Source organism: Rattus norvegicus, chromosome 3 (assembly GCF_036323735.1).
Source record: "Rattus norvegicus strain BN/NHsdMcwi chromosome 3, GRCr8, whole genome shotgun sequence".
Taxonomy (NCBI): Eukaryota; Metazoa; Chordata; class Mammalia; order Rodentia; family Muridae; genus Rattus; species Rattus norvegicus.
In genome coordinates this window covers 181,907,106-181,934,907 of record NC_086021.1, presented here as the reverse complement: position 1 = coordinate 181,934,907, position 27,802 = coordinate 181,907,106, and the positions used below count along the sequence as shown (strand labels likewise).

The 27,802-nt window shown below is 50.2% G+C and overlaps 1 long non-coding RNA gene across 1 annotated transcript; it reads right to left on the bottom strand.

Annotated features, from left to right (window-relative positions):
• Window positions 1-11,731: 11,731 nt before the first annotated feature.
• LOC102550368 (uncharacterized) lies at window positions 11,732-13,851 on the bottom strand. Its single transcript, XR_591898.4, has 2 exons — window positions 13,648-13,851; window positions 11,732-12,150 (listed from the first exon to the last, which is right to left on the bottom strand). It is a non-coding gene; the product is annotated as an uncharacterized LOC102550368 (long non-coding RNA).
• Window positions 13,852-27,802: the final 13,951 nt, after the last annotated feature.

The window sequence follows — 27,802 nt, the reverse complement described above, 5'->3', positions numbered from 1 at the left end:
GGTCCCCACCTCTGGAAAAAAAATAAGGCTTGGGGAGTAGGGACAGGAAGGTGGGAGGGAAGAGGGCCCAGTAGACTTTGCCTTGGGCTGCTCAGGGTGCTCTGCCAGGCTCTGAGCAGTGCTCCATCAGGCTCTGAGCAGTGCTCCATCAGACTCTGAGCAGTGCTCCATCAGGCTCCCAGTAGTGCACTGCCAGGCTCAGTCTTTCCTGGTGTTTTCCATCCTGCCTCAGCTCCTGGCTACCCCACTGCTGTGCTCATGGTACCAGGGACAAGGGACAAGGGCTGCGAAGGATGCTGTGTAGCCAGGGCCTCAGAGCAGGGGTGGATCTGGTTGGGCTGGGGCTGCTCTGGGATTCAGCTCCGTACAACTGAAGGACAGAGCAGCCTGAAGTTCCAGGGACAGACACCAAGATGGACGGGGAAGCCACTGACAAGCCTTGAGCCTAGGGATCCAACTGGTAGACATCATGCGTAGCAAGAATAACCTGTAGATGTCCGTGGAGGGAGGCAGAGAGCTGGAGGGGTGTCTGCAGGGTTGTGGGCTTGATAATCTGCCACTGTTTACAGGCTGTGGTCAGCCCCCTGCTGGGCTCCTCAAGGCTCCTACACATACCCTTTGATCACCTGCCCCTCACAAAACCTGGAAAAAATCCCCTTGGCTAGAATGCCTGGCCTAGAAGCTCCAGGGACCCAACCTCCACAGAGTTAAAATTGCTGGAAGAGTTAGTGTAGGGGAAGATCAAAGGACAGGGTCTCACAGAGCCCAGGCTGGCCTTGAACCCGTGATGTAACTTAGGTTAAACTTTGAACTCTGGATCCCACTGCCAACATCCTCCTGGTTTATGTGGTGCTGGGCGAGGACTCTACCTACTGAGACACACTTCCAGCTCCAAGGAGAAGATTCTTACACGTGCAAACACGTTCTAGTTGACCATCAAAAGAGCTCATCCTGTGGAGACAGAGATCAAGGCTCAAGGAGGCCATGCATCACACTACCAGGTGGCTCCTGGACTGCTTTGGTTCAAAGATTCATCTTTTGGGTTTTACACTGAGTCATCGGTTCATCCCGAGTGAGTCCAGGCGCTGCAGCCATGCGAGTAGAACATAGAGCCCGGCCCGCAGAAGCCCCACAGGGAGGAAGACGTCACATACGGGGCACTTGGATGATTTGTCCTTTTTCTGTATCATTAGCTTTTTCTTTTTCTTTTTGGAAGGAGCAAGGAGGAGAGGGGAGACAAGGGAAGGGGGGGGGAGGGAGATCTTTAAAACCTCTCAGCCTTGCAAAAGGCAGAATAGCAGTCAGACCCGGTGGATGTCAGCGAACACTTTCGTGAGGAGCTCAGAATGCAATTTTTTACTTGTACATGGAGTATTCTCTGGCCTGCCTTGTCTGGGTGATCGGGTTGGACACAGGCCTCTGGGAAACCCTGGGCTGTTTCTGGAATGGTGTTGGCAGGTGCCTGAAGGAAACTAAAGAGGGAGAGGGGGTGTGTGCCCTAGCAGGTGAATGGCGCTGAGGCAGGCTGCATCTTTTTTCCAGCGTTTGAGCCCCAAGCCCCAGAGTTCCAGAGAGTGTTCGTCTCCCTTTCCTGCCTTGTGGCCATCTGCCCCTCAGGCTCACACGGGGTTAATGGAGCATAAAGGTTTTTGTGAGTGAGCGGGGAGCCCATGGCTCTTTCCTGGCCACAGCCTGGCCCAGATCCCAGACACTGGGGGACCCGAACCCTAAATCTAGCTCCTCTTTCCTCCCCTAAAAGCCCAAGTTCCCACCTGGTCCAAGAACTCCCAGGGCACCGAAGACAGTTTTTCTCCAAGCCAAGTTGTCCTGGGAGATTGCAAACTTGCTAATCAATGTAAGAGAGAGACAGAGGCTAGGGCTGGCTGAGGAGCGGCTCCCCCTCCGCCCCCTGCGCAGTACCCCATTTAGCAGCCATCCCTAAGCCAGCGTTTGTAAAAGCCGCTTGTTCGGGCCTGACCTTCTCCCTTTATGTAAAGTGATATTGCACGCTTGGCCGACCTCAGCAAGCGGCTGACATATGTCGTCAGCTGGGCGCTGCCGCCCCTCTATTAAGATGGTTCTGGAAGCATATGTGGGAATGGCCCTGCCCTGGAGACTGGAGGAAAGAGGCAGGAACGCAGGCAATTAGGGCAGCCTGCCCAGCAGCCCCGGTGCCAGGGCTGCGCGAGGAACTTCGGGCCCGTATCTGACCGGCATGGAAACAATTAGGGTCAGCAAATAAGCATGGAAAAAGAAACTCTAAAACATGGGAACCCCGCCCCCACTCCTGCTGGGGGTGAGAGCCGCATCTGCCCCACCCCCACCCCTGCTGTAGAGTAATAACTTCCCCCTGCAATTTCCTGGAGGAAGTGGTCCCTGCGATCTGCCGCGATAAAATGATCCAGGTGAGCCTCCGCTGCCCGTCTCTGAAGTCTTTTTCTTCCCAGGCCAATCTCATGATTAACTGGGGTCAGCTACTTCAGGCACAGCCTCCTCTGGGCGTGCCCTTCCGGGACAGAAATCCATCCTGAGGGTTCCCCTTTCTCCAGGATGTGGTGACTCGACACAAAGGGGTCTTGGGATGAAGATGCCCTGGATGGGTGGTCCCCCATCAAAGGTGAGACCTTGTGGCTTTCCAGCTCCTGTCACCTTGCTAGTCAGCAGAAGGAGAATACTCTCCTCTTGCAAAGCACCTTCTAGAAGTTCGTGAGCTGCGCTAGTCCAACAGTAGCCACCAGCCACTGGGCTTCTGAGTCCAGAGCTCAGGGCTTGTGTCACCAAGTCAGTAGCTGAACTGCCAAAACTTTCAACAGTGATTGGTTTAAATTTAAGAAAAGGCGGATCCGTGAGCCAGAAGCTGTTGACAATACTTGGAAGACTCTGAGAATTTTTTTTTTTGACTGTGAATTTTATGAAACTCAAAGATCAAATAGCTCTACAGAAAATTGGCTGGCTGTGCTGAGAGTAAACATGCGCCCAGATTGCAAAGGTTTACTTAGAATAAAACACCAAACACGCCAGAGATAATGTTATCTCTATTAGCCCGTCTCAATGCTAACACTCAGGACTGGTACAGAGGGCTGGCAATCCCCCCCCACCCCCTACTCCCCACCCTCACTCCCCACCCCCGTTAAAGCCAGCCACACCTGGCTTTGTGACACACAGCAGCATAGAGTCCCATGCTTACTGATGGCAGAAATGGGGCAAGAGCAGGCCCAGTTGTTGAGACCCCTTGCTCTTCTTACAGAAGATCAGATCCGAGCACCCACGCTGGGTGGCCCACAACCACCTGCAATTCTAGTTCCAGGAAATCCCATGTTCTCTGGATGCACATATGGTTACACACAAAATAATAAACCTTAAGAAGTGTCCAAGTTGGCAAATTTGACATTACATAGTTTTTACTTTAGTCTCTTTGTGTGTATGTGTGTGTGATGTATTCTGTGTGTGTGGTGTATATGCAGTGTATGTGTGGTATATGTGTGTTTGTATATGTGTGTGTGATGTGTGTATGTGGTATGTGTGTGTGGTGTGTCTGGTGTGTGTGGTGTGTGTGTGATGTGTGTGTGGTGTGTGTGTGTGTGTGATGTGTGTGTGGTTGTGTGGTATGTGTGATATGTATGTGTGGTGTGTGATATGGTATGTTGCATATATGTGTATGGTATGTGTTTGTATGTATGTGTGTGGTATGTGTGTGATGTATGTGGTGTGTATATGTGTGGTATGTGCGGTGTGTGATATGGTATGTTGTGGTGTATGCGTGTGGTATGTGTTTATATGTGTGTTTTTTGTGTGTCTATAATGCGTGTGGTGTGTAATATGGTATGTTGTAGTGTATGTGCATGGTATGTATTGGTGTGTGTGTGATATGTATGTGGTGTGTGTTATATGTGTGTGGTGTGTGTTATGTGTGTGGTGTGTGTGGTATATGTGGTACGTGTGGTATGTACATGTGGTGTGTGAATACGGTATGTTGTAGTTTTTATGTATGGTAAGTGTGATGTGATGTGTTATATGTGTATGTGTGGTGCATGTGATATGTGCATGGTATGTATGTGTATGTGTGATATGTGTGTGGTGTATATGTTTGTGTGTGTGGTGTGTTATGTGGTGTATATGTTTGTGTGTGTGGTGTGTTATGTGGTGTGTTATGTGGTGTGTTATGTGGTGTGTGTGTGTGTGTGTGTGTGTGTGTGTGTGTGTGAATATACAATGCACTTTAAAAGTAGAGGTCAGAGAACAGCTGTATGGGTCAGTCTCACTTATCAGGGAAGGGTCTTTTTTCTGTTGTTCATATGCTCTGTGCCCCAGGATAGCTGGCCCAAGCACATCAGGGAAATTTCTTGAGCCTCTTCCTCCCATCTCACAATAAGAGCACTGAGATTACAGATGAATGCCACCATATCTGGGTTTCAAGGGTTGAACATGAGTCCTCCGGTTCGTATGACAAGACTTCTCCTGAGCCGTCTCGCCAACCCCTATGGATCTTACTGATTTGTCCTGTGAGGGAAGGAGTTGGCTTCCTCCCTCCACCATTCAGGTCCCAGAGATCAAACTCAGGTGGCCACACCCGGCAACAGCAGCTTCTCCTGCTGAGCCCGGGCTGGTTTCCTTGTACTTCTGAACGTATAGGGATTGGAAGATGAAAACGTGCATCTGTTACTCAAATTTTACTTCTATCAGACAGCACCAAGCTAGACTCCACTCAAGAGTCATGGTCTCCTTTAGTCTACATAGCAAGGGTGTCTAGCCTTGTGTGCCATTGTGGCATGACACCATTTTTGCCAAATGCCTTGGGTCTTAATCTTGGGCACTTGGCCACTGGGCCTTGGGCTGGATGTGACTGCATGGAAATTCATTGTCACTGGTTCCTCCTCTCAGGTCCCTCACGTTAAGATTGGCTTTTTTATTTTTTTATTTTTTTAGTCTTTAACATGTGTATGTGTGCCTGTGTGACTGTGTGTGTACCACTGCAGATGCCACTGGAGACAGAAGAGGTGATCGGACCTCTGGAACTGCAGGTGCAGATAGCTCTGAGCTGCCTGACATAGTCAGGTCCTCTAAGAGAGTAGCCAGTGCGCTCAACCACTGAGTCTTCTCTGGGCCCTGAAAGGCAAGCCCCAAGGAAATCCTGTGGACCACAACTGAGGACTGAGAGAGAGAGAGAGACCCTGGGAGTACTCAGTTCTGCTCCTGGAAGTGATCTGCTTAGCTAGTCACCTATTCTCAGAGTTGACCAAACAGACTCTGCCTTCAGGGTCTGGCCTGTGGAGCTCTTCTCTCTGCCCGCCTGCCCTCTCCTTCCCTCTTTACCTCTGAAGTGTGAGCCTCTCTTTTGACCAGCCATGGCCTGCACTCCAGCGCAGCTCTCAGACGAGATGTTAGAGCGCCTGTCCTCAGAACCTTCCAGGCAGAGCTGCAGGAGGCAGAGCCGTTATCTAGAGCTGTCCGAACCTTGAGCCCACCGGCCCCCACTGTTGGGTTATAAATCTCGGCTCGCGTCCCGACAAACCACACCAAACGGACATGGTTCTACGTGGAGAGGTTTAATGATAGAAGAAGAGTAGAAGCGGGGAGAAGTAAAGGCCGGCCATGAGCACTCGGAGGGAAGGGATGGGTTGGGGAGAGAAGGGATAAAGGGGGAAAAGGTAAGAGAGCAGAGAAGAGAGGAGAGAGAGGAGGGGGCAAGCAGGCCCCTTATATAGTGTCAGGCACAGCTGGCTGTTGCCAGGTAACCGTGGGGCGGAGCTTAGACAGAATACCAACACCCACCCCTGACACTTCTGCCCAAGGTCTTGCCTAGCCCTTGGAGGGCAGGAGAGTGAAAGCCAGAGATGACCCCTCTCCCGGTGTCCAGTGAACCCCAGCCAGACCTTTACATCCTTTGTTGGTTGGAGGGCCCCCCAGGCGGAACTCATGTTTGTAGGTCTGGTACTGCTGGATTCTGCATAGCGAAAGTGACCCTGGTCCATGGTGACCATAACACGCTGTGACATCTGTCAGCCCTTCTCCAATCAGTCCACTGTGATGGCTCAGAGTGGAAGATGGGCCAGTGGGGCTGGGGAAGGGAGACGCTGTGGGCACACAGCACACTTGGTTTCATCAGTCCATGCTGCTCCCAGGTTCGTCACGGAGCTCCCACTATGTGCGGGTTGGGACCAACCTGGGGCAAGCATCCATCCCTGAGTGTCCTCTAGGGGTTCACGCCAGCCCCCTCATGGGGGATAGTGATCAGAACAGTACGACGGAGACCATTTTAGAGCATCACAAACAAGGAAACGAGCTACGCGGTGTCACATGGCCAGTCTCTCCAAGGTCATAGAAGTGGTAGATTTGAATTGGACTGAAGGTTGGGGTCAGCAGCAGCGGGACAGAGGCATGGCATTAGTAGGACCCAGGAGATATTACAGGGTTGACAAATGGGACCTCTGCTGTGTACAATTGCAGAGCTTCCCAACAACATTTACCTCGAAGGGAAAGTGTGAACCCAAGTCCTCATCCTGCCCACGAGTGCCTCCCTCTTAACTGGGTTTTTTTTCCAATGTCCTATCACTTCCTTTTATTTATTTGCTTTGCCTAGTTCCATTTTCTCATGTATATGCATGTGTGGAATCTTTTTCTATGTGTGTGTGTGGGGGGGTGCATGCACTCACATCTGGAGGCCTGAGATTGATGTCAAGAATTATCCTCCATCAATCTTATGCTCATTTGAAGCAGGATCTCTCAATCAACCTGGAACTCACGGATACAGCACTCCTGTCTCTCTGTCTCTGTCTCTCTGTCTCTGTCTTTGTCTCTTTGTCTCTGTCTCTGTCTGTCTCTCTGTCTCTCTCTGTCTCTGTCTCTCTCTCTGTCTCTGTCTCTCTCTCTGTCTCTGTCTCTGTCTCACTTTCTCTGTCTCTGCCTTCTGTGGCTGGCATTTCAGGCAGGCTGTCATGCCATCCACCGCTTATGTAGGTTTCTTGGATTCCAAACTTTGATCCTCACCTATACAGGGCAAGCCCTGCACGACTGAGTCTGAGCTGTGTCCCCAACGCTGTCTCACCAGGTCTACAGTCCCCGATGTGCAACTGCCTCCGTGTCCCCAGCTGAGTGCTGTAATGCAGGGGACCCCAAGAGTGCTAAACACTTTAGCAGATGGGCTCTGGGGTGGGGTTTACACTGGGAGGCACTGCGGCTTAGCCATGGAGAACAGACTACAGCTCAGGCATGCGATGCCATCAGCAGAGAGGCAGATTTCCACCCATGAGGGGAATGCTGCTTCCCTGGATGCCCCTTGCAAGGAGAGGAGCTGGGAGTGGCCCTGACTGACAGTTGCTACGCAGGGCAGTGGCCCCTGCGCTGGCTTGTTCACAACGCCTGTCATCGCGTGCTGTCAGCGCAGCGCTCTGCCGCAGATTAATTTATGCCTGGAGTGTGACACATCCACACAGAGTGTATTTAAGCCATCACAAGACTGTTCTTGATGAACACTGTATCCTTGACAGGTATTCAGTTAGGGAGGCTCCCTGTTTTCATTCAGTCCCGGGACACTGGCAACCCAACAGCAGGGCCAAGGAGGGGTAGAGGAGGAAACCAAGGTCCACTGGTTGTGATGTGTGTGGCTGGGGATGGGGCACCTTGCCACTGTGAAATTTTCGGGAAGCCAATGGCAGCTGTGGATTTTCCTCAGAGCTTCCAGAACATCCTCTTTCCTCCTCTCCAATGTGAATATGACCTTCTGTCCTGGGCTCGGGGCTAGATTCTCATCTCAGGCTCATGCGTGGCTGTAAATAAGTACTTGCATATGATGTCAGGGCATAATTGATATTTGAAAAGCGCTGTCTGAGCTCATATCCTAGATGAAACCAGGACTGTCTGGTTGGCTGTAACCTTGTCTTGCAGAGTAAAGGGGATTCGAGGAGTATTGCGGGGTACTACACAAGGCTTGAGCCATGTTCCAAGAGCTCTCTCTTTTGCTTGGACCAATGTCCTGTTTGGAGAGAAAGCTGTTTGTTCAACACTGAAGTCAAAGGGCACGTGGGCTAACAAGCAGCCAGGGCCTAAACACTGCGTGAGACCCTTAAAGAAAACAGCGGAGTTTGTCCAGTGCATCTGAGGCCACACAGGTCACCTTCCGGGGCTGATTTGACACACCGATAGAAATTGGGGGGTTCTTTTTTTGTTTGGTGGTTTTTCAAGATAGTGTTTCTCTGTGTAGCCCTGGATGTCCTGAAACTCACTCTGTAGTCCAGGCTAGCCTGGAACCCAGAGATCTGCCTACCTCTGCCTTTCAAGTACTGGGTTTAAAGGTATGCATCACCACTTCCCAGCAATTCTGGCGTTCTTGAAACAGCGCCAGCCAGGTATGGAAGCGCATGTCTTTAATCGGAGACTCTAGAGGCAGAGGCACGAAGACATCTGTGCATTCGAGGCCAGCCTAGTCTACATAGTGGGTTTTCAGGTCAGCCAAGGTGTGATGGTTTGTATATGCTCCACCCAGGGAATGGCACGATTAGAAGATGCGGTCCTGTTGGAGTGGGTGTGTCACTGTGGGCGTGGGCTATAAGACCCCCATCCTAGCTGCCTGGAAGCCAGTCTTCTCCTAGCAGCCTTCAGACTAAGAAGTAGAACTCTCAGCTCCTCCTGCACCATGCCTGTCTGGATGCTGCCACACTCCCCCCTTGATGATAATGGACTGAAGCTCTGAACCTGTAAGCCAGCCCCAATTAAATGTTGTCCTTATAAGACTCGCCTTGGTCATGGTGTCCGCTCACAGCACTAATTAGTTAACCCTAATTAAGTAATGGGACCCTAGCTCAAACTAAAATCAATAGTTACTACCATGCAGCTCTGGAAGCTAGAAGCTCAAGTGTAGCTTCTTCCCTGGGCAGAAAGCAAGCAGACTGGGGCTCTCCCGAGGTCCTGGAGGTTCTTATATTTTCCAGTCTACCCATCCTAGGATGGTGGTGTCCCTCCACCCAGAAGCCGGATCCTAAGATATGTTGACCAAGTCCATGTTTAGGGACATGTCACCACTCAGAAGATTTTTTTCCATGGTTTTATTTTCCTTGCTCTCCTACAGAGATGTTTTAACCACATATCACGAGATAGCGGCTGTAGCAATATCCCTCTTTAGCAAGGCCCTTCTCTGTGCCAGGGAGTATGATTCTGGCTCTCTGCCACGGTCTGCTACCCAGGACACCTTACTGCATGTACATCATGTTCCTAACTGACGTGGTCTCTGCCTCAGCCAACTCCTGTGTGTCCCCTATGCTGTCTCTGTGAAATCTGAAGTCACTGTTTCCATTGACTTTCTCCCCAGTCAACTATGAAGGCCGCAGGGACCTTCTCTGACGCATCCATCCTGGTACCACAGAGCATTTGGAGCCGGAGGTGTTTGGTCAGCATGGGTGGTCAGGGAGGGAACCCCAGGCTTCCACACATTCCCCACTCCAGCCCCGTGGAGTGGGTTGCAGGGTAACAAGCTCTGGGGCCTGGGTCTGACTAGCCGTGACATTCCGTGACCCTAGCCAAGGTCAAGCTGGCTCTGTGAAGAGAGCAGCTGACCAGAGTAGCTCCTCCTGGCCCTGTCTTTAGAGAAGATGCCTTTGTACTGAGTATCAAGGTACTCAAAGGTCATCATCTAAGGGTCTCATCGTAATGTGGTCCCCGTGGAGGAAGCTTGTCTCCTGCACTGCAGGAAGCTGGGCAGGGCTCACTGAGAAATCAAGGCAGAGGCAGAACTGAGGAAGGGGGAAGAGGAGCTTGCCTGATGTGAAGCTCTGGGTCCTGCTGAACCTGCAGCTCTCTTCTCCAGTCAACATCTCTCTCTGTTTCCCCGGAGCCCGCTTGCAACCAGCAACATCTGGCATAGCATTTTCCCACTTCACAGAGTTTGGGCGGGTGACTACAATAAACCTGGGAAGAACTGAATCCATCCCCCAATCCATGTGACCCTGGACCAGAGCCAACGTGAGTCCCTTACCTTGGCATTAAGGTAGAAGGGAAAGAACCTCACCCCTGTGGGGTGGAGGGAGTTCAGGAAGGGAGTGGCAGTACTTGGAACAGAACCCAAGGCTCTCCACAAGCTAGTTGGGCAAACCTTCTACTAACTGAGCTGCAGGCAGGCAGGCAGGCAAGAGGTAGGCAGCGTTTATAACAGAAACGCCAAGTTTTCTCAGCTAGAGTCCCTTCTGCAACAGACCGTGTCCCAGAGCTTAGATTTGTAGACAGAATCATGAACACCGGAGCCCCACGCTCCGGAGCCCAAACAAACCAGTACTGGCCCATATGAAGATCCTTCACTTCCTAGCCAGATTGGTGAGTCCCAGCCAGGAGGGAAACTTGGTAATGACTTTGCAATCCTTTCCAATCGCCATTCTGGATCCACGTGAAATAGAATTTCATTACAGTTTAAAAAATTAGATTCCAAACATTAGCGGAGACTTTTTTTTAATGCGCATAAATATTTGTAATCGGCCCTGCTTGGACTGAAGATAAACAGTCACAAACAATATTGTGACCGCAGTCCCCTCCCGCTAACAACTTCCTCAGAGAGGAACGGTTGGGTTAATCAGAAGGAAATTGGCTGCAGCTGTGGCCAACCTGGGGTTTGGGGCAGTACTCTGGGGTATGTCCTGAGTCCTCGGTAGAGGCTCACTTAGGAAGGAATGCTGGGACACCCTAGGACACTCCGGCTCTCGGGGATTCAGGGCGGCGCTGCCGGTGGGGTGGGGGTGGGGCTGCGCTGCCTCGGGCCCCAGAACTCCGCTGACCGCCGCGGGTCTTCTGACATCCAGAGCTGGATGCTAATCCGAACATTCACCGGTTTGGAGATGTCATTTGAAAAGACCTCGTACTGTTTTAATTTACACCTCAACACGCTTCCCACTCGGTCACAGAGAGAAAGTCAGGTCCCAGGTCAGTTCCGCTATCTGCTCGTGCTCACCCAAGACTAGTGCTTGACTGGTATCCGGAGGGAGAAGGGGTGTGGGGCAGGCCGCATCCTCAGGCTGGACCTCAGGACTTCCACTGTCCAGGGGACCTTCCCGGGGCTCAGTCCCGGGTTATAGGACTCCTTAGCACTACCTCCAGTCAGGGCTGAAGCTGCAGACCTCCAGGGTCAGGGTTAAATAGGGTCATTGGTTCATTCATTAAACAAGTACTTATGCAGGATCCACACTGCTCTTGCTTACGAGGGACATCAAAGGCCTCCTTGTAGGAAGCTCACATTCTAGTGGGAGGGAGGGTGGGAGCATTCCCTAAGTGTGGGGGCGGAGTTATGGCTGGGAAGAAAATGAAGGCAGCAGCCAGTTAGTGAGGTGGGTGGCGCCCGGTTCATTTCGCATTGGTCATTTAACACTTCCTTGTAGGAATAAGGGGCACCAGTCAGTCCTGAGTTAAAAAGATCAGAATCTGGAGCCAAGGTGGCAGGTTCGAATTCACTCCTGAGTTACCCAGGATGCCTCGCGTTCTCGGCTATGCAGTTCCGGTAGCAGCTGGAACTATGTGTGGATTGTAAGGCAGCAAGGAGGGAGCTCTCACTTGCGAGGTACAAGTAAGAGCAGGGTTAGATATTAGTACTTAACCTTAATACAGTAGCTCAGTATCTGTAGAACGTTCTAGAAGGTCAGTATTACACAATTCATGTAACCTGCTGAGACGATCAGGGAAATGAGGGCGTGGGCGCTCAAGAGTGTGTGTGTGTGTGTGTGTGTAAACGAAGATAAATAAGCCAACAAAAAACAGATTGCTGAAGCGCTGCATCATGATCTTGACACTCTAGACAGTTACCACTCCTGAATAAAGACATGAAAGCACAGAGAGGCTTAGTCACCAAATGGAGGCCACACAGCCAGGCCTGCAGAGCTGATGATCTCTCTACAGAGCCTCCCTGTGGCTACAGGGAACCCCAGCTCCCCAGGAAGATATCAGGAGACATGCCTTCTGCAGTTTAAAGCAGCTGCCTTGAAGATGTGGGTTCTGAAGTGTGTGGGGCTCCTGGGTCAATCCTGGTGGTGCTCCAGTGATGAACGGTGCTCTGAACCTTCCTGTGAGGGCTTTGCTTTGTTCTTGTTATTAAACCACAGCTCTGAGTGTGTTCTGTCCAACCCAGTTCCGGTGCTGCGTGTTGGCAAAGGGAGCTTCAGTCAGGGCAGATGCTGGTTCCTGATGGCACAACTGACATTCAGACACTGCACTGTGGTTGTGCACGCCTTTAACAACAGCACTGGGGAGGCAGAGGCAGGCTGAGCTCTGAGTTTGAGGCCAGCCTGGTCTACGGACGAAGTTCCAGGACAGCCAGGCCTACACAGTGAGCCTCTCTCTCTCTCTCTCTCTCTCTCTCTCTCTCTCTCTCTGTGTGTGTGTGTGTCTCTCTGTCTGTCTCTGTCTCTCTGTCTCTGTCTCTGTCTCTCTCTCTCTCTCTCTCACACACACACACACACACACACAGAGAGAGAGAGAGAGAGAGAGAGAGAGAGAGAGAGAGAGTTTTTCAGAGGAACACCACTCATGTCGATTTGATGACAGCTGAAGGGAAGTTTGAGTTATTGTATTGGAAGAAGAAATGCCAGGCGACCCCTACCCACGGTGACCGGAGCACAGCAAGCCACTTGCTTATCTGTAGACTCCTTAAAAGCAATGGTGGAATGTCCAAGAACACCTTTAAATAATTCTAGACACCTGGGTTGGATGTATTGTCCTGGATACACTTTGGGAGCAAAGCCAGAAGGCATCTGCCCTTCTCTCTTGCACCCTTGGAGTTAGGCGCATCCTGCCAGCCAGAACACGTCCACCAAACGTTCATTGTATGACAGAGCGAAAGCCGCCCACTGCACATCTCCTTCCAGGGGCACTGGCCAGCTGCTGGGCCCCAGGATGAGAAGAAAAACGGTTTGAATAATCCTCAGTTGGAAACTGACTCTGGTTATGGGCAAATGTCAGTCTCATCTGTCACTTTGATCCTGTCTGTTTTGGCAAGGGTTTGGGGGAACCGGCTTCTCCAACAAGTCTGGGCTTTTCTCGAGAACTCTTTAAAACAAGCCAAGGAATAAGTTACATTGTTAGGAGGGGAGGCACTTGGGGAACACCCTCCCTGCTCAGTTTCTCTCGCTGTAGACTAGGCTTAGGGCAGATGTGCCATCCTTTTTCCTCCTTAGTGTCTGTGATGGCTTGTCCCAATTACCACCCAGACCAGATGTAAGATCATCCAGGAGACACACCTCTGGACTTGTCTGTGATGGACTTCTTGGACTGGGTTAACTAAGGTTAAAGACCTGCCCTGAAAGTGGGTAGCACGGTGTCCCCTGGGCTGAGGTCACCAACCACATATGCCATCTCTCTCTGTGTGTCTTGACCGTGGAGGCAACCGACCACCACGAATCCCCCATGATGGACGTACCCTAGACCTCTGAGCCTGTCAGGGGTCTGATCACAGAGATCCACAGATGCTCCAAAGATGGAGGGGTCTTCAGGAAATGGGAAACCAGGCTTCAAACGATAGATTCTTTTGCCTCAACATCACAGTGCGACAACCCAGGCTGGCAGTAGGACTAACCCAGGCAGGCTGTCAGAGACTCCCAGAGAGCGGTCACCCCTTACTTGTTTGCATTCAGAGAGTAACCATGATGCCTGATAAATCTCAGGGGGTGGGGAGAGACTCACCTCAGTGACAGACACTGCAACGTTTCACTGAGAGATGAGCCCGCTTCCTCCCGCCCCGCTGTGGCAGTCTGCGGTGAGACAGCAGCCAACAGCAATCCTGAGTCTCCAAGTTCAGCCTGTGTGGTCAAGGTCCTTATTCTGGTAACCTCGGAGCTATGGTCACGGTCAGAGACATTGAGGGTAACGGAACTCTACCACGCATGCGCATTCCCCCTGACATCTCTGCTCACCGTGGCATTCATTCTCCCTCAGATCCAGACACCGAGATGGGATTACAAGGAGCCAGTCTTTGTGTTTCTGCTTCAGCAGCGTCCAGTTTAACACGGAACACCTACTTGAACCTGAATTTCAAATAAGCAATGCTTAATTTACTTTTTTTGATGTATAAGTGTCTCAACTGCCATCCGTAGTAGAGTTGTGCTCAGGAAAAATCCTTGATACTCACAACGAAGGTCCTGTTTGTTTTGCTTGTTTTCCCTGAGGTGGTTGAGCCTCAAATCTGAATTAAACTATCCTCAAAAAGAAAAGTCTAAAAAACGGAATATCGACAGCTTTTGTCCCCTTAGATAATAAAGTAGCTTTAGTGGTTTGAGGAAAATAAAATTGAGTCTCAATTCCTCATTTGGCTAGCTTTGAACTAATGGCAATTCCCCTGTCTCAGTGTCTCAAGTGCTGGGATTACATATTGGAGCCATTATGCCTTAATCAACTTCCCTTCCTCTCATTTTCCCTCTTTCTTTCCTAGCTTCCTTCTTTTCTTCCATTTGTTTGTTTGTTTGTTTGTTCGAGACAGCATTTTCCTGTGTAGCCCTGGTTGTCCTGAAACTCAGCTCTGTAGATAAGGCTGACCTTGAACTCACAGATCCACCTACCTCTGCCTCCCTTGAAGGTTGAAATTAAAGGCATTCAACACCACCACCCAGCCTTTTCTTCCTTCTTGATATAGGATCTTGATATGTAGCTCAGGCTAGCCCTAGTACTGGAATCACAGGCATGGACACTGTACCGAGTCTAAAATGGCCTTTAATTTGGTTTATGAGAAGTTTGGGACCTCTTTGCCAGGCCTTCATCTGTCCTCCTTGTCCCCTCCCTTTTCCAACCTGAGACAATATTGCCTTGGCAAGCACCCCAAGAGGCTGAGCCTAAATGCCTCAGGGAATAATGGCCCTCAACACAAACATACCCCTCCCCCCACGGGATTTCTTTCCCCTGTGTTTTCAGCATCTTACTACTTAAAGGAAGAGTGGAAGGATACGATCGCCAGCTATTCTTGTCATTTTTGTTCTGTTTGATGCTTAATCAATGTCACTTTTAAGTGACATTAAAAAACATTCCTTGTCAGTCAGGAGCGCCTGCAGGCAAGAGCAACCTCCCTCAGACCTCAAAAATAATTAAAGACAATCAACCAAAAAAAAAATTCGAGGAGGCTGTAGGACAGGGACTCCAAATTCCATCCACAGCTGCGGCGGGACTGTTGTCCAGGGGAGCTGTTTACTATTAACCCTTAGATGGCCAAGGCTCTGGGCTATTTGAGCACTTGGGCGATGCTGCCTGTCAAACACCCAAGCAAATAACAAAGAAATGGTGAGAGAGAGGTGGGGGGGGGGAGAGAGGGAGGAGAGGGAGAGAGATGGGGGGGAAGGAGAGGGGAGAGGGGGAGGGGGAGCGGCAGAGAACCCCAGCCTCTGATTGGGTGTTAGCAAATCATTTCCTTTCCTTTTGTTGTGTTTGAGGAGCACATTTTTGTAGCCCAGGCTGGTCTAGAACTCACTCTGGCTGAGGCTAGCTTGAAACCCCTTATCCTCTTGCCCTAGGCTCTTAAGTGCAGGTGTTACTAGCACGCACCAACAAGCCGGGTGCGCACCCCACCCCTTAGTTTATTTCTGGCTCCTTTAAAAGATTTATGGATGGATGATGTGGGAATAGCAAGCACACGCTTCCTTAAGCCAAACACAAACTGTATTTCGCTGAAGCCACAAAGTAAAGCTGGATCGAGATTGTAGCAAATGTTAGATACCTTAAAATTATCTTTTTAAACATTAAAGTCTACAAAATCCCAAGCACAGATTCATGGTCCAGTTTTGCCTCCATACCCAAACCACAGCTAGGAGCATTATCTATTCGGTGGAGATTAGCGCTGCTCCAGAAGACCGATAGCTTGCTGGTAAGCTCACAGAGCGAAAGAAGTGTGTAGCTGGGGCATCTGGGAAATAACAATGTTCAGAGCCCAAGGATACAAAGTTTAAAGAAAGCAAACTGCGGGGGGCTGCTAGGAGTTCAGTCTGGAACGCTCTGAAGCTCTCAGTCCTGTCCAAAGTTACAGCTAAAAGAAATCCCACCTCTATTACTTGCCAGGAGTTGACAAACCTCTGTGTAGGAAGGCAAGGAACCAAGAGCCCTGGCTCACCTGCGCCTGCTCCGGTCTTTACTTAATCTTTACTTATTTGAAGGGCTCTGAGATCTTGTTCACTTCCAATACAATCCAGGCTGCCCATGACCAAGACAAGGTAGGGATGACTAAGGGCCTTTGAGTGAAGTCTGGAAAAAGGAATCCAGCCAAATTCAAACGTTAAATAACCCGGGGGGGGGGGGGACTGAGCGTGATCCCCAGGGGGTCCCAGTTCCCCGGCGAAGGCACGTGACTGCTGAAGGGAGCTTAGTTCCACAAGGAGCGTTCTCTCTCACTGCTAAGGCGCAAACACAGCTCAGAGCATCCGTCCCACTTAGGGACAAAGAAATCCAGGGGTCCCCCAGTACGAGGGGTTTCTAAATTCAGGCTCAGTGGGGGACTCTCTGGCCCAAAGGATAGATTCCATTCTGTATTCACCCGAGCTGTTTAGGAGTGAGAAGCACCTGCAAACATTTTTAATATCTATCTGATTGATAATGAACTTGAGGAAGCCCGGTACCCACCGGGTTGTCAGGGAGCGGCAAACCTTGTTGGGGGGGGGGAGTGAGGGAGGTAGGGGTGTTAAAATAAGCGGGATAGTGGCAATGGCTGTGGAGACTCCAACCCTACACCCACCCTACCTCAGAGCTCAGTGCGCCCACTGCAAGGATTGAGTAATAGATACCAGGTCCCATCTAGTAGTTGAGAAGAAAGCCAGTTTTTAATGTTATATTTCATTTATCCTCTTCCGTGTGTGGATATGCACAGGTACGCTTCGGGAATGTGAAGGTGAAGTTTGGAGTCAGTTCTCTCCTCCTGGGGATTCGACTGGGGTCCTCAGGCTTGAGGGGCTAGGAACACACTGAGCCATCCCGCTGGCTCCAAGAACGTCATTTATAATGAGGAGACTGAGGTGAACAGAAAGGTTCACTGCCTAGTTAGACCTCAGCCTGCTCACTGCAGGGAGCATTGATTCAGCCATGCTGATGGGGAAGGGGGAGGCAAAGCAAAGCACACAGCAGGGAAATCCACTGTGCAAAGGGAGAGCTGATACCTGTTCTGTGCCTAAGGAGACTTACTGAGAGGAGAAGCGAGGAATAGAAGGGGCCTCAGGAGCCAGGGTTGGAAGCAGAAGGTGGGGTCTGTGACGCAGGAAGAACTCAGTATTTTTGTTTGGGGGAAAGAAAAGACTTTTATGGGCATACCCTGTTGTATTAAAATCAAACAGAACCCTTCAAGGTTGAGACACCACAGGAACCCACTTTCTATTTCTTCAGGAAGGCCAGTGTCTCTCACTGTTAAGATAAAGCCCAGCCCCCTTGCAGGCAGGAGGCAGATCCATCCAGGGCAGGGTTGTATCTTGTTACGCTTGACAACTTCATTTTGTCAGTTACAGGATGCCCTGTGCGGGGAGGAGTATTGTTGCCAAATGTGCTTCAGGGACCTCAGGGTCACCTGGTCCTTGGCTCAGCTGTGAAGAGGCATGACTTCCGAGGAATCAATACTGAGGAGGTTATTCTCAAACAGGGGGCTATAAAAACAGGACCTCACTAAATGAGGAGCTGATAACAGGGGCTCCATCTTTCCCTGGAAGGACCACACACACACACACCACATCATACACACACCACATCATACACACACCACATACACATAACATACATATGCATACAAATACAGACACCACACACATATACACATATTCACACCACACACCACACATACATATCCATACACACATGTATACACACAGCACATATCACACACACCCCCATATACATATACATACACACATACATATACACACACCACACACATACATACACATACACCACACTATAGACACCACACATATACCGTACACCCCACACACCACACACACATATACATATGCATACAAATACACACACAACACACACATATACACATACCACACACACATGCATACACATATATACACACCATACATACATACATACAAACATTATACACATCACACACACATACACACCACACATACCATACACACCACACACATACACCACACATATACACATATACACACATATACACATACTACATACCTCATACACACATACATATACATATATATACACACACAACACACACTGTACACACCACAGACACATATACACATATGCATACATGCTACACCACATACACATGCACATGTGCATGCATGCATGTGCACATACATACACAGACACACATATGATTCCCACCAATTACTATCCGTAAGAAGAAGGTCACTAGGTCACAAAAGATAAGTGTGTGCTGCTGGAAGAAGACCACGCACGTCTAGATGTGCGTTGTCTACGACGACTAGACTCTCATCTCTTATTAATTCTGAGTCCATATGTAAAATGTGTGAGAACTGGAATCTCACCCTTGAAATATCACTTCATCTCTAAGATCTTCATGATAATTAACGGACGACGTCACACAGAAGATACATTTATATCGATAATGCCATCAAGAAGAAACCTGGGAATGATCCAGCTCTCCATCAGGTGGGGATTGCTCGCCTAAGAAAAGCGCATTTTAGTCTTGTGACCGGCAGCATTCCTGCGGGGGGGATCCCAGGTTCACTGATGCAAAATGGTGTCAGCAGAGAGCCACAGCAGACTCCAAAGGGTCATGTGCTCTGGGCCTCTGCAGATGTGACGACTGGAGAATCATGGGTCTGGCATGAAGGGGGGCACCTTGCACTCTTTTTAGTAGGACTTAAGTTTCTCAGTGGAAACTGTCAGAGAAAGCAATGGCTGACCTTCCCCAGAAAGAAGGAGACAGTGGCTTTCTGCACTGTCCTCATATTCACTCCAATAGCCACTTGGCATCCAGTTCCGTTAGAAAGATCTAGGCTCGGGGTTGGAGATTTAGCTCAGTGGTAGAGCGCTTGCCTAGCAAGCGCAAGGCCCTGTTCGGTCCCCAGCTCCGAAAAAAAGAAAAAAGAAAAAAAAAAAAAGACCTAGGCTCAGTGTCTGACAACTAGGTGCTAAACGGTCAGAGCGGTCACTTTTTTAAAAAGTCTCATTTGTTTATTTTGTGTGCGCCTGAGTCAGGGGACAATTTTCCAGAATTGGTTCTCTCTCCTGTGAGTCTGGGGGATCGAACCCAGGTCATCAGTCTTAGCAGCAAGCTCGCCTGCCTGGCCGAGCCCCACCGAGCTGCTGTGGTAGCTCACAGCTCCTATTTTTACAGACTAATTTACAATGAGGCCTTTACACAAGTTTGGCTGAGAGCCCACCATTAGTTTGAACTGTAGACAATGAGCCCACAGGGACTGCATCTCTACGGATTGATGAGGTTCGATTTAACTTATTTCTCGTCCTTTTGACACATCGAGTATCGCCCCCGTCCCCCAATTCCCCTCCAAGAGAACCGGGCTGGGGTCTGGTGCCCTTGGCAGCGGCCAGGTCAGCTGCCAGGGAGCTTCTCCTGAACCACAAGGGCAGCGTGACTCTGCTTATAAAGAGTGAAGGCTTTGGGCGGGAGGTGGAGGGGGCGCGGGGGAGTCAGGTTAAAAACCTCTTGCTGCCAAGCCTGATCTGTGTGAGTTCGGTTCCTGGGACCCACTGGCTGGCAGGCGAGAAGCGATTCCCACGAGTTGTCCTCCGACCTTCCTCCACGCGCTACTGCAGGGTATGAGCGTGTGCACACAGTAACTAAGTGGACAAACAGATAAATACATAAATAAATGCTATTTTTAAAAAGAGGCTGGTTTTTGACAGTGGAGAAGCCCCCTCCTCCCGGCTGTCGCTCGTGCACCGGGGGCGGGTCCATCTGCCAGCCGCTGACCTCCAATCTGTCACTCGCGGCTCAAAGGCGGCGGCCCATTCAAAGGCTGAATGCGCAGGGGTCGGAGCTGACCCGCCGCCAGCCTCCGCGGCTCCGAGTCGGCGAGGCACCCCACAGTTTACACCGGCCGGCCTCAATGCAGCCTCCAGGCGTCCCATTCAGCAAGGCTGCATGCAAAAGAGCCCGGCCGTTAGATCATCGTAATTATCCCATCGACACGGCCCGGGGCCCCCGTGGGGCACCGAGCCCATCAAACGCGCCCCTAACGAGGCGCTCGGGGGCCCCTTTGTGCGCACGCCGCCCCCCGCGCCCGCCGCTCGCTTTCAGAGCGCTCACCCCCCTGACCCCCGACCCCGGGATCTGACATCAGCAGCCCAGGGCTGTGATCACTTTTATTGCACACACTTGGCGCTTGTTTCCTGTGTTTAACTCCGCTCCCCGCCCCGCCCTCCTCCCTCCCGGGCGACACTTATTGGAATGTAATAGACGTCGGCCCCTCTGCAGGGCCAGGCCGCCGCGTTCTCACACAGGGCCCAGCGAGGATGCCAATAACCGCCGCTGGCTTCATTATCCCGGTGCAGGCATCCGCTAATCACCGCCCCGCCGAACAATCTCCAGCAGATGGCCACAACTTTATGAGTTTTAATTAAAACGTTCTACTTATTTTTTTTTCGTCAATGCGCTTTAAAAAAAAAATCCCCCCTCCCACCCCGAAATGAGGAAGATGTTACTGTCTTACAGTGTTTTGCAAATTATGCCTTCATCAGGGTGATTAAGGGCCGCTTATTTGGATCTAATCGGAAATCCCCCCACCTCTTTCCCTTCTAACATACTCTGCTAAATTATTTTTTAAAGAATTAATTAAATTCCAGGTTTAAAGAGATTCTGTTTTCTTATGTCATAACAACTTCAGAGAGAGGAAAGCGAGGCTTGCTTCCTTCTGCAAAAGACAGCAATTTGCACAAATCCCTTCATGTCCAAGCTCTGACAGAATAAATCTCTGCTCTGCTTCCTTTGTGTGTGTGTGTGTGTGTGTGTGTGTGTGTGTGTGTGTGTCCCCGCGCTCGAGTGTGCGCAAGCATCCCTGCGCATCTGTTTCTCTCCGAGCTGTTTGATTCCATGAAAGGCATTATTTTGCTTGGTGACTCGGGGAGTTTACGAAAAATCCACTTTAAACAGAGAATCCGGGGGGCTCTTTAAGGTACAAACCCGATACCCTCTGCAAAACTCCCCTGGCACATATGGCTCTCGATGTAATTTTGTTTAACCGCAAGCATAATTTAATTTGCCATAAAAACGAAATGAAAGGACATGACAAACACGCCTTTGACCTGAGTGTCAGTTAAAATAAGCATTCGCCAAGGGGCCAGGACTTTAAACGGCTTCATCTCATCGCCAGCAGAACAACGGAACCAAAAATGACTCCCCCCCTCCCCAAAGGCGACTTAGTTCTCCGTGGTTTCAAAACATCAGTCACGATGTGAGGTAGGACTTCTACTCCTCCAGGGCTCCCCTTGGGTCAAAACATTTTGGCCCTGAAACCCCGATATGCAAGCAAACCAGGGCAGGATAGAGAAGCCTTCTATATGGAGATATAGATAAAGAGCGATCAGAAACCCCCTGGCTATGGCAGGAACAGGAAGGAAACGATAAAGAGGGCTTTTCCTTACAAAACCAAGTTCGGGCAGCCAGGCAGGGGTGTGTCAGTAGGAACCACGGGCGGGCGCCAGGGGTTTGTTTGAAGCCCTGTGGATTTTCTGAGATAACCTTTCAGTTCTTCAGCACCGCTCAAACACCTGTTGCTTCTCCCTCCCTCCTGAAGTGTTCTGGAATGCTGCTGGGGTTTTCTCCCGGTGACTGAGCTTCCCCTCACTTCCCAGGGATGTGCCAGTGCTCACAGCGAGAGGTGGCTCTCTCAAACCTTGTGATGTGGAAGGCAATAGCCAGCTACTCTCTGAAACGGTGGCTACTACGTCATGACTGTAATTTTTCTGCTGCCACGAATCAGAACGAACACCTGACAGGTAGGAGATCTGACAGGTGACCCCCTAGAGGGTCAAACCCCGAATCTTGAGAACTGTTGCGTTAGCTGGGTGGTGACAGCAAGGCACACCTTTGATCTCAGCACCATTTGGGAGGCAGAGGCAGGCAGATCTCTGTGAGTTCAAGGACTGGACTACAAATCAAGTTCTAAGATAGCCAGGGCTACACAAAGAGACCCTGCCTCAAAAACAGAGAGAGAGAGAGAGAGAGAGAGAGAGACAGAGAGACAGAGAGACAGAGAGACAGAGAGACAGACAGAGAGAGACAGGGAGAGAGAGAGACAGAGACAGGGAGAGACAGAGAGAGAGGCATGTGCACACACACACATAGAGAGATAGAGAGACAGAGAGAGACAGGGAGAGAGACACAGAGAGAGAGACAGGGAGAGACAGAGAGAGACACACAGAAACAGAGAGAGACAGAGAGAGAGACACACAAAGAGACACAGAGAGAGACACAGAGAGAGACAGAAAGAGAGAGACACAGAGAGAGACAGAGAGAGAGACACACAGAGAGACACAGAGGGAGACACAGAGAGAGACACAGAGAGAGAGACACAGAGAGAGAGACACAGAGAGAGACACAGAGAGAGAAGAGAGAGAGAGACAGAGAGAGGGAGAGAGAGAGAGAAAGAGGGCTAGCTGCTGGTTTAAGGCATACAGACCACCTCTGTTCCCCACCCTCCACCCCCGAGAGAGTCACTCATGCACAGAGAAATTTTCAGAGATACACACAGACCAGTTTGGCCTTCACCACCACAGCCTTCACCAAATGCAGCCTCGGTAATAATAATCCTCAAATAATCCCCAATTTTTCATTCCACAGCCAGGTGGGGAGAGCAATCGTGTGTGACCCCCACAAAGCGTGCTTCCTAGTCATCCTGGCAGCACAGGTCTGTCAACCCAGGATTCGGGCTACAGTCTGGTCTGCAGAATGAGACCCTGTCTTTAAAAAGCAAACAAATAAGAAAAGAAAACAAAACGACACCCCTTGACCCACATGCTCAAAAATTCTATTATGACTTCCAAACAAGGCAGTTGCAGCATAGCCACTCCTGTCAGGTCCAGTGACAGTTTCCCAGGGGGGCTCAGCTTGGCACTCACCAGAGAAGCCACACTTCTGTGATGGGGTCTGAAGCTTAGAGGCCATGGAAATTAAGCCCCCTGCTCCGGAACCATTAAAGGAGACCGTTATAGAAGATCGCATCACAGGAGATCGCCGGCGTGCACATTGGAAGGCCGGGAAACACAGCCTCGGAACTGAGGCCCTGGGCAGGTCTGTAGGGCAGATTTGCTGGACTCGTGCAGCAGAGCACAGCCCCACGGTCACCTCACTCCCCAGTGGAAAGTGGGACTTGGGACACTGTATAGACACATTCGGAATTTTAAGATTTGTCAGTCATACTTAAAAACCAAGACTCACGAGAAAATTATTTGAATAGTTAATTTTGTGTAAACCAACATGCCCCCGATACTTACATTCAACTGTCTTGCCAATACACAAGTGGAATAAAGAGGTGTTCTCATTCTTGTGGTGGGGGGACAGAGTATTGCAGTCTGATGTCTGTTTTATGTGACTGCTGTAGCTTACTTGGGACCAGCCACAAGGAAGAACCATGGGAACTACTGGCTGCCTTGGTGGACTCCCCTGCCTCAGTAAGGCTGGAGAGAAGTGGGAAGGGACAGGGAGGAGGCCTGTGCAAGAATCCCATGGCAAAGGACAGCACCCTGGAAGGTAGAGCCAAGAAGAGCCCCATGCTGACGGAGGGTTGCTGGGCAGAATGGAGACAAGGTGTAAAGAAAGGAGTGGCCAGGTCAGAGGTCGAAATGATCGGGTCAGAGGTGCTGACTGACTGAGGTGTGAATTCACCATAGCTTCATCGTGCATGAACCGTGGGTGCCATGTGTGTTCTCCCTGGCTTAGGATCCTCACAGACGCCGTCTGATGCGGCTCCCCGAATGCTCCCATTGCACAGATGAGAACAAGGATCCTCAGAAAATTGAAACCACTCACCATCAGTGGACCAGAGACCTACACTATCTGCAGGGCTAAGGAGCCTCTGTGCCGGTAGCCATCTTGGTCTCTTGGCGTGAGCCTTCCAGCAGGAGTCATGGAAGTGTGTTCCTTGATTCTCTCTGTCAAGTGCCTGCGGCTGCTGGAGAAAGGTGTCCCGGAGCCTTTAAAGCATCCAACTGAACAAGCTGGCCTGGGGCCTGTGTCCTCGTATCCCTTCTATAGGCCACACTGAGGATCCACCCTGAGGAAAACACATCTCTGAGAGCTACTGCTGTAGGCGCTTAAGGTCCAAACTCTACAACCCATCTGTGTGACTGGGCTGGCCAGTTCTTATGGTCAACTTGACACAGCTTAGAGTCACCTGGGTAGAGGGAACCTCAACGGAAGAATTGCCAGTATCCGATTGATCGGTGGGTATGCCTTCGAGAGATTGTCTCTATTGGTGATTGATGTGGGAGAGCCCAGCCCACAGTGGGCGGCACCGTCCCTAGGCAGGTGGGTCGGAGCTACATAAGAAAGCTAGCTGATGCTGGGTGTGGCGGTGTGCACAAACCTTTAATCTTAGCACTGGGAAGGCAGAGAAGGCAGATCTCTGAGTTTGAGGCCAGTCTGATTTACAGAGCGAATTCCAGGACAGCCAGGGATACACCTAGAAATCCTGTGCCAAAAACAAAACAAAACAAAACAAAAAAACAAAACAAAACAAAACAAAAAAAAACACACACCAACCAAAAACAAAAACAAAACAAGGACGAAAAAGAAGAAAGCTTGCTGGCTGGGCACAAGACAGCAGGCAATGTTCTTCCACGGCCCTCTTTTGCTTCCGTTCCTGGTTCAGCTCCGGCCCTCACCTCCTTCTATGGGCTGTGACAGGGAAGTGTAAGCTGAAATCAACCCTTGCTTCCTCTAGGTTGATTCTGGTCACCATGTTTGCTCATCCCTCTGAGAAGCTCTGTCACTGGCTTTAACAGAAACTGCAGAGGGGGACTGGAGTAGCTTGTACTGGAGAAGGATCCTTGGCTGTGTGCTTCGGGCAGACAATGAGCAACTGTCCTCGGAGGAAGGCACTTGTGTGTTACAGGAGCAAGAACCGACGCTTCTTGTTGGGAACCGGGTGTCAGCATTTTGGTGAAACTGTCTGAAGAAGCACTCTGAAAGATCCCTCAGCCTTAGTTAGCGTCTCCTAAATATTCCCTCCTCAGGTCCTCATGGTTCAATGCCCCTTGTCTTAACCCTCTTTCAACTTCCTGCTCTTTGTTCAGATGGTATATAGATTTCTCAGTCCTATCTGCTTCCCGGGGCAGTCCTTTCCTGTACGAAGGCCTCCCTGTATGCACATAAGCACTGCCATCTTCCCACATCACTGCGATCAAGGTCCCAATGACAGCAACATAAGGAAGAGCATGATGGGGAAGCTGTGGTGGGAGGAGCTTGGCTTAGTCATCCTGTTATGCCCAGAATCAGCAAGTAGAGAGAGCTGAATGCTGGTGTTCAGTTCACTCATTCCGTCTAGGACCCCTTCCCATGGACCCATGATGCCCACAGTTAAGATTACCTCAATTACCTAGAGTAGACAACCCCTTACGGACACGGCCACAGCTCATCTCCTAGATGATTCTAGATCACGACAAGTCGACATCAGCCAATGACATAGGAGTTGCGTGTTCTTTCCGTGTTAATCTCTCTTTGTCAGGTAACTCGTAGGCCTGTCCACAAACCGGGACAGGAAGAAAGCCTTTTTCTTCCCTAGTGTAGCAAAGCAATCCCAGCACCCGGTTATGAGGCTACATAATTATGCCATTCCTGAATTTATTGTGGGGTCTATAAAAACCACACTTTATGGTGTCTGCTCTATGGTGCCCGTGGGCAGGGTGGAGAATGATCTTGGGACACCACAGAGACATGATGGTTGGAGGTTCCTGCTCTTGCTAGTCTAGTCAGAGCTCTCGGACTGCGTGTGAAGAGTGTGCCCTAGAAGCAATGTCTACCATTGATGTCCACACGAGAAACAGTGTCCAATGTTGATATCTATGGCTGTCTAGGTCTGTGTTGCAGGTTCCCACTGGGCCAGCCTCTGCCGCCGCACAGAACTATGGCACCCCTGGGTCCAAAGCTCTAGGGTCTTAGGGTTTCCATTGCTATGAAGAGACACCCTGACCACAGCAGCTCTTACAGAGGGAAACATTTCGTTGGGGCTGGCTTACAGTTTCAGAGGTGTAACCCATTATCATCATGGCAGGAAGCATGACACGTGGGCGACAGACATGGTGCTGGAGGAGCTGAGAGCTCTACGCTTGACCCACAAGCAGTAGGAGACTGTGTTACTAGACACAGACCTTAAAAGCCCGCCCCCAACAGTGATACACTTCCTCCCAGATCATGTGCCCTCCAACAAGGCCATACCTCCTAATAGTGCCCCTCCCTATGGGGCAAGCATTCAAATAGAATGGCGGCTGTACTTATCCAAACCAACTACCCCAGCAAGGATTGGGCACTAGTGGGTGACTTCAGAAGCGGCCAGTCTTTGGAGAGCCGCACAGATACCTTGGACAGACACTTGGCTCAAAGAGATTAGTGCTATAAGACTGCTGTGTACCACAGACTGGGAATCAGCGTCAGATTCTGCCGGTGCTGCAAATTTAAAACCATGTGCCGGCATCCTCCATTTAAAAGATATATGCGGGGTTGGGGATTTAGCTCAGCGGTAGAGCGCTTGCCTAGCAAGCGCAAGGCCCTGGGTTCGGTCCCCAGCTCCGAAAAAAAAAAAAAAGAAAAAAAAAAAAGATATATGCACCGGGAGAAAAACAGAAGCAAAATAAAATGGGACAATGCGCAAGATCGAAAAAAACCTACGTGAAGCCCGCTGTTTTGCTGGGTTTGTTTGTTTGTTTGTTTGTTTGTTTGTTTGTTTTGAGATGAAGGTCTCACTGTGTAGCCATGGCTTTCCTGGAACTACATACGTAGACCAGGCTGACCTCAGAATCACGTAGATCTGTCTGTCTCTGCTTTCCAAGTGCTGAGGCTAAAGGTACGGGTTCCCATGGTTGACCTTAATGCATAGCACAGGCTGGCCTCAAACTGGCGATCACTGTTTCTCTTTCTTCAATGTATCCTAGAGGTGTGGGCCACTACAACTAGCTTGCTGGGTTTGAGAAGGGAAGAAGATCTTGGGGGAAAAAAAGTACTAAGAAGAGGAGGATTCTGGCAAAAAATGTTTCAAGAAAAGGAGAATCATGGGAAGAGGTAATCAGAGGGAGGACTTAGTCTATGGGAGGAGAACTTCTAGAACTATCTTCAGGGCACCAGGATTTTCAGGAAGCCAGCCCCCTTCCAATAAGAGTTAGGAAGCAGGGCCTCCTGCCCACCCTGAAGTCATTCTGGAGCCACTGTCCCACCTAGGAGCAGGGGACAACTTTCCATAGAAAGGGGAACCTGACTCAGTTTTGGGACAATGGGACTCAGAGGCTGGTTGGGCAAAGCAGAAGTTACTCAGAGTAAGAATGGGGAAGGGTGGGGAGCTCGTCCGTGTGGCTTCGGTGTTGACAGACTCCTACCTTGTCTAGCCTAACCACATGGCAGGTGAGTTGCCAACACACACTACTACCATTCACCTCCAGTGAGATGCCATCAGACCAGCACTGGCCAGATGCCATCAGATCAGCACTGGCCAGCCTCCACCCCTGTGTTATCTATTGAAAGGGGCCTGGCAGGCTTAGGGAATAAACATTCCGTGTTTGAGACTTATGAATACAAAAAAGGTGTTCGTTGTTTTTTCTGAAATTCAAAATTAATTGGTGTCCTGTGTTTTGTTTGGCAACTTCATACAGAGTTATCACAACACCCTAATAGCTAAAATTATCACCCTTTTTAGACGAAAGTCCCAAGCTT